The sequence below is a fragment of the Acinonyx jubatus genome, chromosome E2 (assembly GCF_027475565.1).
Source record: "Acinonyx jubatus isolate Ajub_Pintada_27869175 chromosome E2, VMU_Ajub_asm_v1.0, whole genome shotgun sequence".
Taxonomy (NCBI): Eukaryota; Metazoa; Chordata; class Mammalia; order Carnivora; family Felidae; genus Acinonyx; species Acinonyx jubatus.
The window spans coordinates 25,827,627-25,846,660 of record NC_069396.1 but is presented as its reverse complement, the minus strand read 5'-3'; the positions used below and the strand labels follow the sequence as shown (position 1 = coordinate 25,846,660).

The following is a 19,034-nucleotide window of genomic DNA, read 5'->3' as shown; positions in this document are numbered from 1 at the left end:
TGAGACCTCTGGCACACCCTACCCCTGGCACAGCACCCTAAAACCAGAAGGATACCCCCAGCTCCTGTCTTCTCCCTGGGGGAGGGAAAAGAGCTGTACTGTGAGTCCAACGTTGCAGCTTTTCTGGGGGATGCTCAGGATACTGCTTTTGTCTTTCTGTCTTGGCACACTGATGGGACTGGGCATATGCTAGGTGCCTAGGGATCAGTGAGAGAGAACAAAGATGGTGGTTTGAATTAACATGCAAGCGGTTGCTATAGCCTCTCCCTTAGTCTCTGTACCAAGCAAAGTGGTGAAAAACCCACATCCTAGCGTCTGCCTGAGGAGGGAATAAATTGAACTACATGTTTAAATTTTCCAAAATTTCCACAGACTGTCCAAGGAACTAGTTCTGTCTTGCCTGTGTTGGAGCACTGATGGGACCTACCATACTCTACATTTGGCAGAGTACAGAGAAGGGTCTTACTTCAGTAACAGGGAATAATTATCCCTGAAATGAGCATATCTCAGTGCTACCTAATGAATATCAATAGAAAAATTAAAAAAAGATCAAGTCATTTGGAGTAACTTAACTGCATTTCAGAACTAAGTTCAAGAATATGGGAATACAAAAAAATCCTGTACCCAACAAGGTAAATTCTAAAATTTTTTTTAATGTTTATTTTTGAGAGAGAGAGCGAGAGAGCGTGAGTGTGTTATCGGGGAAGGGGCAGAGAGAGGGAGACACAGAATTGGAAGCAGGCTCCAGGCTCTGAGCTGTGAACACAGAGCCTGATGCGGGGCTCGAACTCATGAACTGTGAGATCATGACCTGAGCCAAAGTTGGACACTTAACCCACTGAGACAACCGGGTGCCCCAGCAACAAGGTAAATTCTAAATGTCTGGCATTCAGTATAAACTTATGAGGCAAGCAAAGAAGCAGGGAAATATGATTAATAGTGAGGAGAAAAGATAAAGCCAACTTGAAACTGACATATATTAGGATTATGGGCAAGGACACTAGCACATTTCTTATATTTAATGTACTCTGCATATCCTAAAATTTAGTTAGACAAATGGAAGATCTAGAATAGATCCAAACTGAAATTCTAGGCATGAAAAACACAATGTATGAGATGAAGAATACACTGGATAGTGTTAACAGCAGGTTAGACATTGTAGAAAAGATCAGTAAACATGAAAAGGCCTAACGGTAAAAACTGAACAAAGCGAAGAGGCAAAAGAGAATAAAAAATTGCAAAGAGCATCAGTGAGCTGTAGGAGGACATTGAAGAGCACTGGAAATGTAATCCTATGGGCAAATACAGAATTTTACTTATTTAAATTTAAAAATTTACTTATTTCTTCTTAAAAAATGTCTTTAAGAGATCATTGGCTATTCAAACAAAAATAGCAGAGTGTGGGTTTATAGCATACATAAAAAAGAAAAATATGATGACAGCAGAATAAAGGAGGAAGGAGAGAATAGAAATATACTATTATAAAGATATTATACTATCAGGAAGTGGTATAGTATCACTTGAAGGTAGACTATGATAAATTAGAGGTGAATACCATAAACCCTAGAGCAGTAAAAGTAAAAAAAACCCACTGAAATAATGAAACAAAGAATTATGGCTCATAAACCAACAAAGGAAATAAATTGGATTCGTAAAAATAATTTATATAATAGAAGGCAGAAAACCAGGAAAAAGGAACATGGGAGATAGGACTAATGGAAAAGAATAAGACAGAAACTTAATTATATGAATACTTGCTTTAGATATAAATGCTCTAAATACCTCAAGTAAAAAGCAGAGATTTTTAGATTGGTTAAAATGAAGACATTGTGTATGCTGTCTACAAGAAATGTATTTAAATTTAATGCAATAGGTTAAAAGCAAAACAATGGAAACAGATACCACGCTAACACTGATCGAAAGAAATCTGGAGTGACTGTTTTAAAATCAGACAAACTAGATTTTAGAGAAAAGACTCTTGCCAGGAAAAAAAGGTAATTTCATAATGATAAACGGATCAATTTATTAAGAGGACATAATGGTTCTAAATGTTTATGCACCAGGTGCCTGGGTGGCGCAGTCGGTTAAGCGTCCGACTTCAGCCAGGTCATGATCTCGCGGTCCGGGAGTTTGAGCCCCGCGTCGGGCTCTGGGCTGATGGCTCAGAGCCTGGAGCCTGTTTCCGATTCTGTGTCTCCCTCTCTCTCTGCCCCTCCCCCGTTCATGCTCTGTCTCTCTCTGTCCCAAAAATAAATAAACGTTGAAAAAAAAATTAAAAAAAAATAAATGTTTATGCACCTAATAGACATTAACCCTTCAAATACATGACACTAAAACGGACAGACCTGCAACTAATAAATTGATGTCCACAATTTTAGTCATATATTTTAATGTATCGCTCTGAATACTTGGTAGGAAAATAGATATTTGGTAAAGAAGACTCAAAATTGTTAAGATGTAAATTATTCCCTAATTGATCTATGGATCTAGTGCTGAATGAAAGAAGCCCGAGCACAAGGATAGGGAGAAAAAGGAACTGTCATGCACTGTTAGTGGGAATGCAAACTGGTACAGCTATTGTGGAAAACAGTATGGGGGTTCCTCAAAAAAATTAAATATAGGGGCACCAGGGTGGCTCAGTCAGTTAAGTTACTCTTAGTTTTGGCTCAGGTCATGATCTCACAGTCCATGAGTTTGAGCCCCACATCAGGCTCTGTGCTGACAGTTCAGAGTCTGGAGCCTGCTTCAGATTCTGTGTCTCCCTCTCTCTCTGCCCGTCCCCTGCTCATGCTCTGTCTCTCTCTGTTTAAAAATAAATAAAAACATTTAAAAAAAATTTTTTAATAACAAAAAAACTAGAAAGATATCAAAATGTATTTACACAGATAACTGAAATCACTATACAATTTTGTATTATAATTTTTTATTAATGAATCAAAACATTTTCACAATCACAATAGAAAATGCAATAAATTTGCTATTTGTTTGATTTGGGATGGTTTTAGTAAATCCTAGGTGAGCAGCTATTCTTTGACTTCTTTAAAGCTTTGACTGCTCTTAATATGGATTGGAAAGACAGAGGCATGATCTTAATTCCACATTCTGTATGCCCCTCACCATTCAGTAGGACTAGAGAAAGTTTCCAGTATTTTCTCTGCAATTTGAAGTCTCTTTTGGGTTTTGTATAAATAGTTGTAGGTCAACATCTCAACAACTTTCTATAAAACACAAAATAGAATATGTCCAAAATGCTATATTTTTCAGGACTATTAAGTTCCAATGTTATTAAGCTCAAACTTGAACTAGCCCTGTAGGGTGAACTGCAAGAAATGTACTCATAAATTCTCTGTGAATTCAGTAGCATTCACTTGGACAGTCTGCATACTTCTTGAATATTCCCAAGAGGCTCATTCCTGCTTTTGATTTTTCCCCTAATTTCTGCACGCTTATTTACAAATTTTAGATATATGCGAGTCTACCCATATATTATAAATACAGGGAAAAAAGAACTTTTTATTTATGAAATAAAAATGAAATGACACATATTTTAAAAATAATTCTTTTTTGTATTATTAGGATAAGTAACCTTGTTATTGTCATTAAAAATATATCACTATGATTCAAAGATCTGACGCTAAGTTCAACTTATTTCAATGTCATGTTTTACCAAAGCTATCTGCCACAACACAGAAAAATTTAAAAAGAGTAAGCAAGAACATCATCAGCTTGCTAAATAAGTCATAATACTCATTTACCAATCACATAGACTTTCGCTTCATGTTTTGGACAAGCTTTAGTAAATATCTCAAGGCAAAATAAACAGAATGTGGTATATTAATAATCATGTTTGTAATGTATATATCAAGTCATTTTCTAGAAAAAAAATTTTTTTTCAGTCTACTTCTTATTTGACTTGATTAGCTTGTTGTTTTTAGCCTCACGGTGTGTGGCAACAGGCTCGTTCAGGGAGTAAAATAAATGTGGCTCCATCATTTTCCAGTGTTTGCTTTTTCACTTGCATTATTGATATAATTTGAAATTTATAATTCTTTGCAGTAATCACTTTTAACAGTTTTATTGAGGTATAATTGACATACAATAAATTGCACATATTTAAAGTGTACAATGTGATTAGTTTTGACATACATATAGATTCAGGAAACCATCACCATACCGTCTTGATTATGCAGTTCCATATTAAGTCTTGAAATCAGGTAGGATATTGTTTATTCTTCTTTTTCAAAGAAGTTGGGGCTATTCTAAGTCCTCCATGTTTCCATATGAATTTTTGAATCAGCTCAATTGTTTTGAGATTCATCCATGTTTGTAGTGTATATCAATAATTCATTTCTTTCTGTGGTTGAGTAGTATTCCATTGTATGACATACCGATTTATTTATCCATTTACCCATTTATGAACTTCTGGATTGTTTCCAGTTTTTAGCTATTATAGTTATATCTTTTATGAACATTTGTGCACAAGTCTGAATGGACATATTCTCTTAGGTAAATAACTAGAAGAGGAATGGTTGGATCATATGGTAGGTGCATATTTAACTTTTAAAGAAAATTCCCAATTGTTTCCAAAATGATCCTACTATGTTACTTTCCCATTGGTATGATATGAATGTTCAAGTTTCTCCACATTCTTGCCAACACTTAGTATGGTCATTTAAAATTCTTTTTAACCATTTAACTAGATGCATAGTGGTATTTAGTTATGACCTTAATTTGTTTTTTTCCTAATGACTAATCCTGCTGAACATTGTTTCATATGCTTTTTTGCCATTCATGTATGTTCTTTGTTAAAGTATGTTCAAATCTTTTGTTCATTTTAAAAAACTGGGTTGTTTGGTTTCTTATTGGTGAACTTTGGGAGTTCTTAATATAGTCTAAATGCAAGTCCTTTATCAGGATGTGCATTGCAAATGTTTCCTCCCAGTCTTTTGCTTGTCTTTTCATTGTCTTAAGTGTCTTTGAAGGAGGAGTAATTTTAAAATTTTATAAAGTCCATGATGATTAATTTTATGTGTCATCTTGAATGGGCCATGGGATATTTGGACTAACATTATTCTGGCTGTATTTGTGAGGATGTTTTTGGATGAGATTAACATTTGAATCAGTACACTGAGGAAAGCCCACTGTGCTGTTATCCCTAATGTGGGAGCCCTCATTCAATCAGTTGAAGGCCAGAATAGAACAAAAAAAACTGACCTCTTGTGAGTAAGAGAGAACTCCTCCTACTTGACTGTTTTGAGCCTAGGACATTGGTCTTTCCTGGCTTTGAACTCAAATGGAAGTATTGGCTTTTCTATCTTCTATAGTCTCCAGCTTGTTGGCTTTCAGATGTAATTATACCAACATCTCTCCTGGTTCTTAGACCTTTGAACTCAGACTAGAATCACATAATGACTGGGTTTCCAGGTTTGCTGACTACAGATCTTGAGACTTCTTGGCTTCCATAATTGCTGAGCCATTTCCTTATAATAAATCTCTTTCGTTTTTTATATATACATCCTGTTGGTTCTGTTTCTCTGGAGAATGCTAATACAAAGTCTAATCTATCAATTTTTTTTATGGATTATTATTTTAGTGTCACATCTAAGAGAATTTTCCCTAATTCAAGTCACAAGGTTTTCTGTTATGTTTTCTTTTGGAAGTTTGTAATTTTCAGTTTATGTTAAGTCTGAGGTCAATTTGGGGTTAATTTTTGTATGTGGTGTGCATCAAGATTATTATTATTTATTTTTGCATATGGGTAGCCAATTGTTCCATCACCATGTTTTTAAACGATTTTTCTTTGCCTCCTGAATTGTCTTTGTACCTTTGTTGAAAATCAGTTGTTCATGTATGTCTGGGTCTAATTCCTGGACTCTTTATTCTGTTATATGGACCCATTTGCTAATCTTTATGTCAGTAACTCCTTTGATTATTGTAGCTTTACAATTATATTGTTAATCCTCAACTTTCAAAGTTATTTTGAATATTCCAGGTCCTTTGTATTTACTTTTGAGTGTTAGACCTAATTGCCAATTTCTACAAAAAAATTCTACTTGCATTTTGATTGTGTTTTATTGAAGTTATAGATCGGTTTGGGAGAACTTCAGTCTTGTGATTCATAAACAAGGCTTATCTCTTCATTTATTTAGGTCTTCTTCAGTTTGTCTCAACAACGTTTTGTAATTTTCTGTGTTCAGGTCTTGCATATATTTTATCAGATTTGTCTCTAATATTTTCACATTTTTGTTGCTATTGTAGATGATATATTGAAAAATGTCAACTTCCAACTGTTTGTTGCCAGTAAATAGAAATATAATTGGTTTTGTATGTTGATCTTGTATCCTGCGACCTTTTAAATTCACTTACTAGTTCTAGTTGCTTTATTGCACATTCCATCATGTTTTTTTACATAGCCAATCATGTCATCTGTGAACACAGATAATTTTTCTTCTTCCTTTCCAAACTGGATGCCCTTTATTCCGTTTCCTTGCCTTATTGCCCTGGCCAGAGCCTCCAGTACAATGCTGAGCAGAACTGGTGAGAATAGACATCCTTGTTTTGTTCTTGTTCTTAGGAGGGAAATATGTAGTCTTTTACCATTATGTTTCATAGTAGCTGTAAGTTTTATGTAGATGGCTTTATTGGGTTGAGGAAGTTCCCTTTTTTTTGTAGTTTGTTGAGAGTTTTTTTTTTTAAATCAGGAATTAGCATTCAATTTTGTGAAATGTATTTTGTGTCTACTGAGATGATCATATAGTTTTTTTAAAAAAAGTTTTTTTTTAATGTTGATTTATTTTTGAGACAGATAGAGCCAGAGAATGACCGGGGGAGGGTCAGAGAGAGGGAGACACAGAATCTGAAGCAGGCTCCAGGTTCTGAGCTGTCAGCACAGAGCCCAATGTGGGGCTCGAACTCACAGACCGTGAGATCATGACCTGAGCCGAGGTCGGATGCTCAACTGACTGAGCCACGCAGGCACCCTGATGATCATGTAGTTTTTAAAAGTTAATATGGTGAATTACATTGATTTTTGAATAGTGAAGCAATAGTGCATTTTTAAGATTAAACTCAACTTGGTCATGATGTATTATCCTTTTTGTACAATGTTAGAATTATTTTGCTAAAATTTTGTTTAGAATTTTTGTATTTATGGTCATGAGGGTTGTAGGTCTATAGTTTTCTTGTAATATCTTTGTCTGATTTTTGTATTGGGATAACGCTAGTCTCATACAAATAGACTGAAACGTACTCTGTTATTTTTAAATTTCTACAACAGTGTAAATAGAATTGGTATTACTTCTTTGTTAAATATTTGCCAGATTTTTACCAGTGAAGCTATTTGGGCCTGGACTTTTGTTTGTGGGAAAGCTTTTAACTCCAATTACAGTTAATGTAATAGATATGAGTTATTTACATTGCTTCTTCTTGAGTGAGCCTTGGTACTTTGTGCCTTTCAAAGAATTTGTCCATTTCATCTAAGTTGTTAATTTATTGACATAAAATTATTAATAATATTTGCTTATCTTTAGAATCTATAATTATTTCACTTCTTTTTTTTCTGATATTGGTAATCTGTTTTCCCTGTCTCTCTTTTTCTGAAAAATCATGGTAGAGGTTCACCAATATTTCTGGCTTTCCCAAACAACCAGATTTTGATTTTGTTGATTTTCTCTAGTTTTTATTTTTTATTTTATTGGCTTTCATTTTTTAATTTTCTTTCCTTTGTTAACTTTGGGTTTAATTTGCTCTTCTTTTCATTTCTTAAGATGAATGCTGAGATTGTTGATTTGAGACCTTTCTTTTCCTCTTTCTCCTCCTTGCCTTCCACCTCATCCTCCTCCATCTTCTTAAATATAAGTATTCATGATACATTTTATCTCAACTACTACTTTAGAAGCATTCCTCAATGTTTGATACTTTGTGTTTTAATTTTCATCCAGTTGAAAAGCTTTCTAATTTTTCTGTTAATTTCTTATTTAATTTATGGATTATCTGTAAGAGTCTTAATTCATTTCCAAATATTTTTGGATTTCTGGAGATATTTCTGTTATTGATTTCTATTTTAATTTCATTGTAGTCAGAGAATATACTTTATGACCTGAATTTTTTCTTATATCCTCTCTCTTTTTAAAAAAATTTATAAAGCAAGTTTAAAATTTTAATTCCAGTATAGATAACATACAGTATTATATTATTGTTATATTAATGTATCGTATTAGTGTTCATCGTGAGAAGTGTACTCTTTAATCTCCATCACCCATTTTACCATCCCTCCCATCTGGTAACCATCAGTTTTTACTCTATAATTAAGAGTCTATGTCTTGTTTTGTCTCTCTCTTTCTTTTTTTCCTTTTCCCTTTTGTTTCTTGAAATCCACATGTAAATGAAATTGTATGGTATTTGTCTTTCTCTGACAGGCTTATTTCAATTAGCATTATACTCTCTAACTCCATCCATGTTGTTGCAAATGGCAAGCGTCCATTCTTTTCTATGGCTAAATAATATCCATTATATATATCTTCCTTATTTATTCATCTGTCAGTGGACACTTGAGCTGCATGGCCATACATAGTTTGGCTATTGTATTTTATAGTTTGGCTATTGTAAATAACGCTGGTGTAAAGACAGGGGTGCATTTATCTCTTTGAATTAGTGTTTTTCTTTTTGAGGGATAAGTGCCCAGTAATGTGATTACTGGATTGTAGGGTAGTTCCATTTTCAACTTTTTGAGGAGCCTGAATACTGTTTTACACAGTGTCTTCTCCAGTTTGCATTCCCCCTAACAGTGAACGGGGATTCCTATTTCTTCACATCCTCTTTAATGACATTTCTTGTTTCTTGTGTTTTTGATTTTAGCCATTCTGACAGGTGTGACGTAATATCTCATGGTGGTTGTGATTAGCATTTCCCTGGTCATCAGTGATATTGAGCATCTTTTCATGTGTTTGTTGCCCACCTATATTTCTTTTTTGGAGAAATGTCTGTTAGTGTCTTCTACCCATTTTTAAGTTGGACTATTTGTTTTTGGGGTTTTGTGTTGTATCAGTTCTTTATGTATTTTTGATACTAATCCTTTATAGGAGATGTCATTTGCAAATCTCTTCTCCCATTCATTAGGTTGTCTTTTAGTTTTATTGATTGTTTTCTTTGCTGTGTAAGAAGCTTTTTATTTTGATGTAGTCCCAATTGTTTATTTTTCCCCTCATCTCAGGAGACATATCTAGAAAAAAGTTGACACTTCTGATGTTGGCAGAATTACTTCCTGTGCTCTCTTCTAGGATTTTTGTAGTGTCAGGTGTTAAATATAGGTCCTTAATCCATTTCGAATTTATCTTTGGTGTGGTGTAAGCCAGTACACCTGTATGACCTAAATTTTTTTAATGGCTTGGAATATGCTCTCTCTCTCTCTCTCTCTCTCTTTTTTTTTTTTGTAAATATTCCATGTGAACCTGAAAAGACTGTATTCTCTGCTTTTGTTGGGAGGCATGTTCTATAAATGACAATTAAATCAAGTTTGTTTGTGGTTTTCAAGTCTTCTGTGTCTCTCCTGATATTCTGTCTACTTTTTCTATCAGTTATATTTGACTGTAGTTGGGAATTTGTCTACTTTTACTTGAAGCTCTCTGTCTCTCTCTGCTTCATGTACTGTGAAGCTCCACTTTGGATGTATAAATGTGATTTGTAAATCTGCTTGGAAGGTAATAGATACAGGTTTTGCATGTATTTTAGTAAAAAAAAATGGAGTACATCTTAATCTGTGTGGATAACTTCATAAGCCCCGTAAGGTAGTTCTTTTTGTTTTAAAGGAAAATATGTAAATGTGATCATTCCTCTTGCTACACTTGTTTTTTTGACTAATGTCAAACATAGGTTCTGTTACTGGTACTCTGTTTCTATGACTTTCTGTGTGTTCACTCTTTCAGTTCAATGCTGAATCATAACATGGTATTTTCAAAGATATTTTACATGGCAATTAAACTCTACACATGTAATTTCAACAGTATGCAAATTCCAGTGAAGAGATGACGATATGAGCAGCTCTGACCAAGTTTAAACATGTGTAAGCAATGTCTATTATATCTTAATTTCTGTCTAAATGACATTAAGTATAACACACACCTTGATACTTAAATGTGAAAAACGTCTCTTAAAGTCTAAGAAATACTATATATGTTAGATAGGAATATAGGATTCTATACAGTGCTCGATAAAATACCCAAGATTACTGTCCTTGTTGAGCTTACATTTTAATGTATAGAGGCCAAAATGAAACAAGTACAAAATAAGCCAGGTAATTCTCACCCATGGTACGTACTGTAAAGAAAGTTAATGGAGTAGATGGAAGGTGCCTTTAATTGGGCCATCAGCAAAGGCCTGTCTGAGGATGTCATGGGTGAGATGAATGTCATCAACACCTGAATAATGGGAAAAAACCATTGGGAGATGACTTGGCAGAAGAGCATTTGGGTGAGAGAGAGCAAGTGGAAAGCCTTTTCTTTAGCAATGAGTTTGATACTAGAGAAACATACAGAAAACCAATGTGGCTACTGTTTAGAGGATAAGGGTAGTCATGGAACCAGGTGAAAGTAGAGAGGTGGTTGGTGGGGGCTATTTTTACTTCAGTGTCTCCAAAGTTAAGCCAGAAGATTAAATGTTCTTTTAGTACAATGTATTAAACACATTACAGCTCATGGATCTGTTTCATTTCAACCCTGACTGGGGACTAAAAGCAGAAGGAAATAAGTTGAGCCTCCCAGGGTGCTTAGCATCTGTACTACATGCAATTTAGCACTTGGATGTATGTTTCCATGTGTTACTTGCAAATTGTATCATCTGTTTAAGCCTTTTCACTGGAGTGGAAAGGGCCATATTATATTGGTTCGATTAATATTATATGGCTTCTCAAAAGGATGGTTATGGTTGGGGGAAGCAGGGGGTAGAAAAGGGTTGATGCAAAATCAGCACGTTTCTGGCAATTATATTAACCTGTTAGCACTTAGGAGTATAATTGGAACATCTTTCTGGAGTGCAATCTGGAAATATGTATAAACAAATCTAAGAATTTTTCTTTTACGTTTTTATATAAGAGAGTATATGAAAGAAGTGATCAGGACAAAGATACTTTAACAAGGATGAACTTTTTCTTGTAATAGCAAAAAAAAATGCAAATTAATGTTCACAGAGTTACCATGAAATATTATGTAGTATTAAAGTTGTGACACATATTTTTTTATTTCTTGATATGAAAAAATCATCTAAAGCATTTTAAGAGAAATATGAGCAGAGGTAGGGTATAATCCTGGTCCTGGAAAATAACAAATATGTGTATGTATGAACAGAGAAAAAATTCTGGCCATATACAAAATTGGAAATAGTGGTTATTTCTTTATGGTAGGGTTATTGGTAGGTTTCCCTTTATCTTTATACATTTTATAATGTCTGAATATTTATAATGAACATACATTATGTATTTTAAATAATTGGGGAAAAAAAACCCTTTCTATTTTGATAAAAACATAAGGGTAAGTAAGCTGTGAAAGGAGCTGATTTAGAGAGTAAAAGGATTTATGAAGTACAGCTGAGAACACACTTGGGGTTAGTCCAGGAGAAAGTGGCTTCTGGTTTTGTGTCTGACATGTAGTAGATAACAAATAGTAAGTGGTTGTTAAGGGCTGGGTTTGTCCCCTCCAAAATTCATATACTGAAGTTCCAACCTCTAGTACCTCAGAATGTACCTGTATTTGAAGATAAGATCTTAAAGGTATGATCAAGTTAAAGTGAGGTCATTTTGATGGGCCCCCAATTCGATGTGACTGGTCTCCTTATAAGAAGAGACACCAGGGATGCACACATACACAGAAAATACCACGAGAAGGTACAGAGAGAAGACAGCTGTTTACAAGCCAAGGAGAGAATCTTCAGGAGAAACCAAATCTGCTAATACCTTGATATTGGACTTCTAACCCCCAGAACAGTAAGAAAATACATTTTTGTTGTTTAAGCCGCCCAGTCTGGGGTGTTTTGTTATAGCGGCCCTAACAAACTAATACAGCATTTACAAAAAATGGTGGCTGCTTATATTGGTAAGAGTTATCAAATCCCAGCTCCGACACTAAGCAGCTTTACATGCATTATCTTATTTATTCATCACTAAATCTTATGCATTAGATGCTACCTACCATTCATGCTCACTTTGCAAATAAGGTAACTGAGGCTTAGGGATCTTAAATAATTCATCACACAGCTAGTAAAGTGGCAGAGCTAGGTTTGAATGTAAGTTGTGTAATGTTCTAATCCTTGGCCTCAAGCACTGTACTAAAATTAGTACAACTGCATAGCAATGTGCAAGGTTAGGGTCCAAAGATGTTTACGTGGCAAAACCAATGATTTGGTTCATTATTCCAACTATTGGCAATACAACACATTATAACTGTTTTCATACAGTGTATTCAACTTTTATGTCCTTTTTTGTTGAATTAAAAACTCACCTCCTCTTTATAATAAATTAAAGAGGTTTCATGATACTTTGTTTGATTTTGAATCACTGCGGATATGAGCCCACACAGCTCAGGGAGAATAATTAAGTACTCGAACTGGGACCAGGTCTCTTGGAAACTAACAGAGACCAAGAACAAAAAGGAATTTATTATTTGGAATTTGAAGCCCTTAAATAGCCAGTGCCCCCTGCCAGTTTGCTTGGCCCTTTACATGTAGATACTCTTTCATGTACTCTTCAAATCAATCTTTTGAAGAAGGTCCTACTGTCAGTGAAGACACTTAGGTTCTGAGAGATTAAGCAACTTCTTTAAACTTACTGGTCTGGGAAGTGCTCCCACGTCTTCCTGCTCCTGTGACATGCTTGAACAGGAGAGCCATGCTTGTTAGGGGAATTAGCCCTTTCTCTGTAGCCATTAATTTATATTTATTTCATGTTCATTCTATAGAAGACGTTTGACTGTATAGAAGAAAATCTGGGCCGTAACACCAGGGAACTTTGCACTTCAGATAATTGAGACTTCATTCCCCAAAATAATTCACTGAAGGCTAACCAGGAAAGAAATGGGGGAAAATCACACTTGTAATCTCAGGGCTTCCTAAATACTACTACTATTTAATCATTTAGTGAATGCTCACTATGTGCCCTACACCATGAAATATGTGATCTTACTTCTCAGGGGTGTTGTGAGCTAAGCACTGCTGCTGTGTTCAATTTCTATGTTAGAAAACTATTGCCTAGGGAGACTGGGGATATGTGCAAATGGAGTGTGGGAAGTATGATGTTTTAGCCCATACTTTACAAGCACTTGGTATTGCCCTAGGACCTAACCTGGAAGAACTGCAATTTTGATTCCTGAGGCCCCCTGCCTGCTATTAGATTAAGCCAATCATTTGCTTTCTCCTTTATAAATTGGGAGGTAATGGAAACTCCAGTGCACAACACACATCCACCTCCCCATCAAGTATGAGGTACTTATTTCTCCAAAGGCTAGGGCTGGTTGGCTGCTAACAATAGTGTAGAGCTGAATCACTCTCTGAGAACTTCTTTACCCAGGTGGGTGGTCTTCATCCAATGACTAGTTGACCTAGGGTACAAGAACAGGATAACACTGTGGAGCCCTGCAGAACTCCCCCCCCCGCCCCCCAGGTTTAACTGAAGCTTCTTTGTGACTTATCTTTTTCTGCCCAGCCTTGCTTCTTTGATCTCTTACAAGTGTTTTTCCTGAGAGTGCTTCCCCAAACACCTCCTGTACTCCTATCTCTACCTCAAAGTTTAGTTCCTAGGGAAACTGATCTGAGTCAGATGCCAGATAAAATTGTTTGTTCGTTCATTCATTCATTCATTCATTCATCCATTCGCTCATTCTCCGGATAGTATCAAACACCTGATATTTGCTAGGCACTGTTCAAAGTCTTAAGGATATATTGGAATTCTTGGGATTTCTGAAAGCAAGATATCTGTGGAGCTCCTTACTGCGTTTACTTAAAAAAAAAGTACTTTAGGCTGGGAGAAAGTCTTAGCACTTTTATCATTATTAAATGTTCTTTAATTGTTGCTTTTTGACTGAATTATAAAAATCATCCCAGTCAATATAAACCCTGATTTGGATTCCAGCATCTGCCACTCCTAATTATTAAAACAACTTCTTCCTAGGTCTTCCTAAGTAAAATCTCTTTGCTTCACCTTGTCCCTACTTTTGTTTTCTTGAAAAGAAAATCTGATCATTTCAAGCATCTGATACAGTGCAACTTTCTTGGTATATAGCAACCAGGCCTTACAAACTGGCTCCATGCAGTATTTTCAGCTTAACCTCCCATCCCTACTCCCATACCTTCTTTCCATTGGTCTCATAGATATCCCTTTTCCTTCTCATTACAGAAATAGTTGCTGTGGTTATATTCTTTCATGTTCTTGAGACTTTGTATATTATTCCCTGTTCCTGACAGGCCATTCCATCTCCCCCATTTTCTGCAACCCCTATCAACATTTCCATTTATTAACCTTTTGGCTTAAATGTAACCTCTTAAATTTTCATGGTTAATTATCTTCCCTCCCCCACATAATATCAACCAAGTACAGTAGGATAATTCCTCCTATGACATTTTGTGTATTATTCTTTGTACACTTGACCCATTTGCATTGCAATTACTTATTTGTGTCCTTTAAGAATTGTTACATCCTTGGAAGCAATGACTATATCTTGTTTATCTTTATATCTCCAGAATTTTAGTGGGTGTACAGCAAAAACTGGAAGTATTGCACTTGAATACATCTCTCGTTTTCCTGTTTGACTATTGGAGATACAGACTTAGTATTCCATTCCGATGGATTTCTTTTATACAATGAAAGCAATATTTTCATATTAGTTTATATTGGTCCCTCTAGGGTAAATTTCAACTGAGGAGAAATGGATACATGGTGGTGGTAGTGCCTTTTCTTTTATTTCAATGATCTCTTTCTTTGTTTTTGCTGCTATTTACCATTGTCTTTTTGCACTGACTTATTTCATAATGCAAATCTCTTCAGTCAATAGACACACTTGGAATAGTTAGCTCGTAGTGTGCTGTTTGAATAACTTTTCATCATTCAGCCTTCTGCATAACAAGTACTGTAGAAGGAGTGTGGGGGCTTGTGTTGGGAGAGGAGATCAACTATAATGGAGAGCAAGAAAAGGAAAAACTGGGAATCTTTTCCAGCTTGGAAGAGTCTAATCATCTTTACCAAAAGTAATAACAGTTTGACTTTTAAGAATTTTTTTTTTTTGTCTGAAGCACTATATATATGCAATAGGTACGTAGGAATAGAAATTGCATTAGCTCGTACTCTCCACTCCCGCTCTCCTTTTCTCTCCTGGTTGGACAACTTGTAATTAAACCCACCAGGATTCTCTAGCCTCCCCACTTTGCATTCATCCCTTCCTATTCTCCTGTACACATGAACCTAAAATACTCCTGTTCATCCTCAATTGTCAACTTCCTATTAGCCTTTCCTGACTCTCCCCAGAGCAGATTCATTTATTTTTTCTTCTGTAATGTCATGTTAGTTTGTTTGCATCCATACTATTATTCTGGCAATGGAATTTTTTTGAAAGAGAATTTTGTATTACTTTTATGTACAGAAAATTGGATGGTATACACTTAGCCCAGTCGCATGACCAGTTCTTTAGGCTTTGTCTTTTCCCACTTGGTGATACAAGACACCGGCTTCGGACCCAGGACGTTGCCTCCCCAGTGACCGTGGATCTCACCTTATCTGTCATTGTAATTGGTCCTGATGGCTTCCATCTGCTTAGCCAGACCTCCTTTGTCTTCCAGATTAATCTGTGTGAAGGCAACAGTGGTGCAGGTCTTCGTGTGAACCGGATGCCCCAGCTTGGCCTTCCCCTTGATAATGCAGTAGGGAACCCCACAGGGCAGGCAGCAAGACAGCCCCTCAATGGGATCCACATCATGTGCAATCACTACCAGCTGAGCCTTCTTGTTTTCTACCAAGATGGTGACAATAATAAACCCAGCTCAAAGGACAGGTAGCCTCTTAATGGGGACATCCTCTTTGCTGGCAGCTTTCTTCTCAGCCCAGGCCAACAGTCTCTGCTTCTTCTCTTGCTTTGTCTCTGGTCTGTGTTTGTGGGCCAGAGTAAGCAGTTGAGTATCTGTTTGGTGGTTCACGGACTGGGTGAACTGGTTAATCGCATGAGGCATGTTTAGGCATTTATAGAGAATAGCCCTTTGCCACTGCAGCCAGATGTAGTGGGGTGATCTGATAAAGTGGGTGAAGTCCCTTTTGGGCTGAATGTCCTGTCTGATGCCAGCATTCTTGGGTCTTTTCTCAAACAGGGGATTGACCACCTTCTTGGCTTCCTGCTTCTTCATAACAGCAAGGGCTGGGGCCACCTTTTTCCTCATAGCCATTTTTCCTTTAGGCATCTCGGATGGCTGGAGAAGAGAGAAGGAAAAGAGAATTTTCCTGGCAGTAACATTTAATTATTTGTTTGCATGGATCCAAAAGAGAATACAAGTCTTACACCCCAATGCATTCTCAGAAGCTGCATCTTGAACGGGACAGGGCAGTCGTTAGAAAATATGTATTGTATAAATGGCTCAGAAGAAATACTTATTGAGGGTGTTTTTACTATATTATCTAACAGAACTCTTCCAAGGTTTTCACCCATTTCAGTAATGATTTGTTCTTGCTTTAGAGTATGATGAAAGATTGATACATAGCAAAGACAGATTAGAATTAGAAATACCACCAACCTCTTTTTTGTTTGTTTCTCTTTCTCTTAATATGAAGAGTTTTTGTTATTTAAACCAGAAGACTATTCCTGGGTCTAAGTGACTGTTATTAGATGTAGCATAAGCCTTTAGTATGTTGACTATTTAGGAAGCTAGAGCTAGCGTGTGATTACAGATGTCAGTAATGGAAACCTGATAGCATCTTCTTATTCTTATTAATGTTATTTCTTCATGGAAATAAAGGGTCCAAATGTGCATAACAGACAGTATGTTCAGATTGGCTCAGGTAGGAGATATATATATATATATATATATATATATATATATATATATATGTATACACACACATACACACATATACATATATATGTATGTATATACACACACATATACACATATACATATTATATATGTATATATGTATATATGTATATATACATATGTATATACATGTATACATATATGTATACATATATGTATACATAATCACAAAACTCACTGAATATACATAAAATATTATATATGTATAATATATATGTATATATACATATATACATGTATATATACATATATATACATGTATATATGTATATATACATATATATGTATATATACGTATATTATACATATATATGTATATTATATAATATATATATGTATACATATATATAAACATACATATATATAATATTTTATGTATATTTAGTGAGTTTTGTGATTTATTATTGTGCTACTATGTCCATTACTTAAAAAATATTGGCTAATAGCTAGCCCTAATCTGATGTATAGCTGTTCTTTCTAAAGTTTATTCCTGTATGTTTTATAGTATTAAGGGTTTGTTCTTTTGAGAAGGAGGAAAGAACATATTGGTTAAAATTTTAAATAATCCCCTTCCCTAAACCATTCACTAGATGCAAAAATGGATACCAGTGACCTGTATCAGCTATAAATATTGGATGATGTAGGCTATTAGCCGCCTGCAAACAGAAGTTCTGTACTTACCGATTGTACTAATTATAATCCAGTTTGTATACTAGCTTCTTCAGAGGAAAACCATTTTTGTTTAATCTCTTCCACAGAGTTTAAAAACAAATAGAACATCTTGAACATTTAAAAGAGTGCCTTTTAAGAACAGGGTTTGGTACTTAAAACCTGAATCCCCTAGAACTAACCAGAATATAAGGCACTGAAGCTAGGGAAAATGTATTTCTGATGTATGGTCCTACTTGAGGCAAGCTGAACTCAAGAGGTGTTTAGGGAATTGTAAACCAAAATGTTCCATCTTTAGCACTCAGTCAGGGTTAATGGAAGGAGAGTGTCATAGTCTTGGCTACAGGGTCTGGTCCCTGAGGTCTGTTCTGGGTTATAATGTCATCCACTCTGATCTCCTATGAGGGTTGCAATTGACAGGGCAATAAGAATCAATCTGGAGGGAAGAAACAAGCTGTAGACTAAGAAACAGAAGGCTCCAACAAGCTGATCTGGCTCGAAGGAGGGATATTCAATCTTGAAAATATCACTACCATGACATGTATAACTGCGGCTTTTTGGTGATAATTTATTTACAATTTTGTTTCTCTAATAATAGTGAATTCCTGGAGGATCTGCCTTATATCTTCAGTGGCAAGAATCCTGTTTGGAAAACACACACACACACACACACACACACACACACACACACGTGTGCATGTACCCCACCCCCCCACCAGCCCCTCACAACAGAGATATACACCTACAGATATGTAGGAAAATAATTTGTATCTTTGGAATCCTACATTGATTTGACAGATGATTAGTTACTTCAGAAAGAAAGCAAGGAGGGAAGAAGGAAAGAAACTCTTCTTAATCTTGAGTGTCTCATTAATCTTGACTTTTCCTTGGGAAAAGTCTGTTCCTGTATCTCACATTCTTCATCTGCAAAAAGGTTAGGTAAGGCTTGATATGTTTTCTAAACATTTTCCAGAATTAATATTTTATGGTTATTTTGAAATGTTCATTGTTATCAGAAGATAGAGTTTTATAGAATGGACTTGTTGGTGGAGCACTTGGTGCAGGGAGATGTTGAAGAAGTAAACCTTACCATTATCCACTGCCATTTCCAGGCTTACTTACCAGCCTTCATTAAACAGGAGGGGGCCTGCCTGCTCATGTCACTGGGCCGTCAAGTAGAATGTGACAGAGGACAATTAAGAGAAAGTCCCCTCTTCAGTTTATGGGAAGATTCTCAAGCAATGTCCAGACAAGGTACCTGCTTCTTCACCATTGCTGGCATTTTTTTAGGGGATGAGGAATTATTTCAT

The 19,034-nt window shown here is 35.7% G+C and overlaps 1 pseudogene; it reads right to left on the bottom strand.

The window, feature by feature from the left end:
• Positions 1-15,438: 15,438 nt before the first annotated feature.
• Positions 15,439-16,425, bottom strand: LOC106977021 (60S ribosomal protein L7a-like; annotated as a pseudogene).
• Between the last annotated feature and the right edge of the window lie 2,609 nt (positions 16,426-19,034).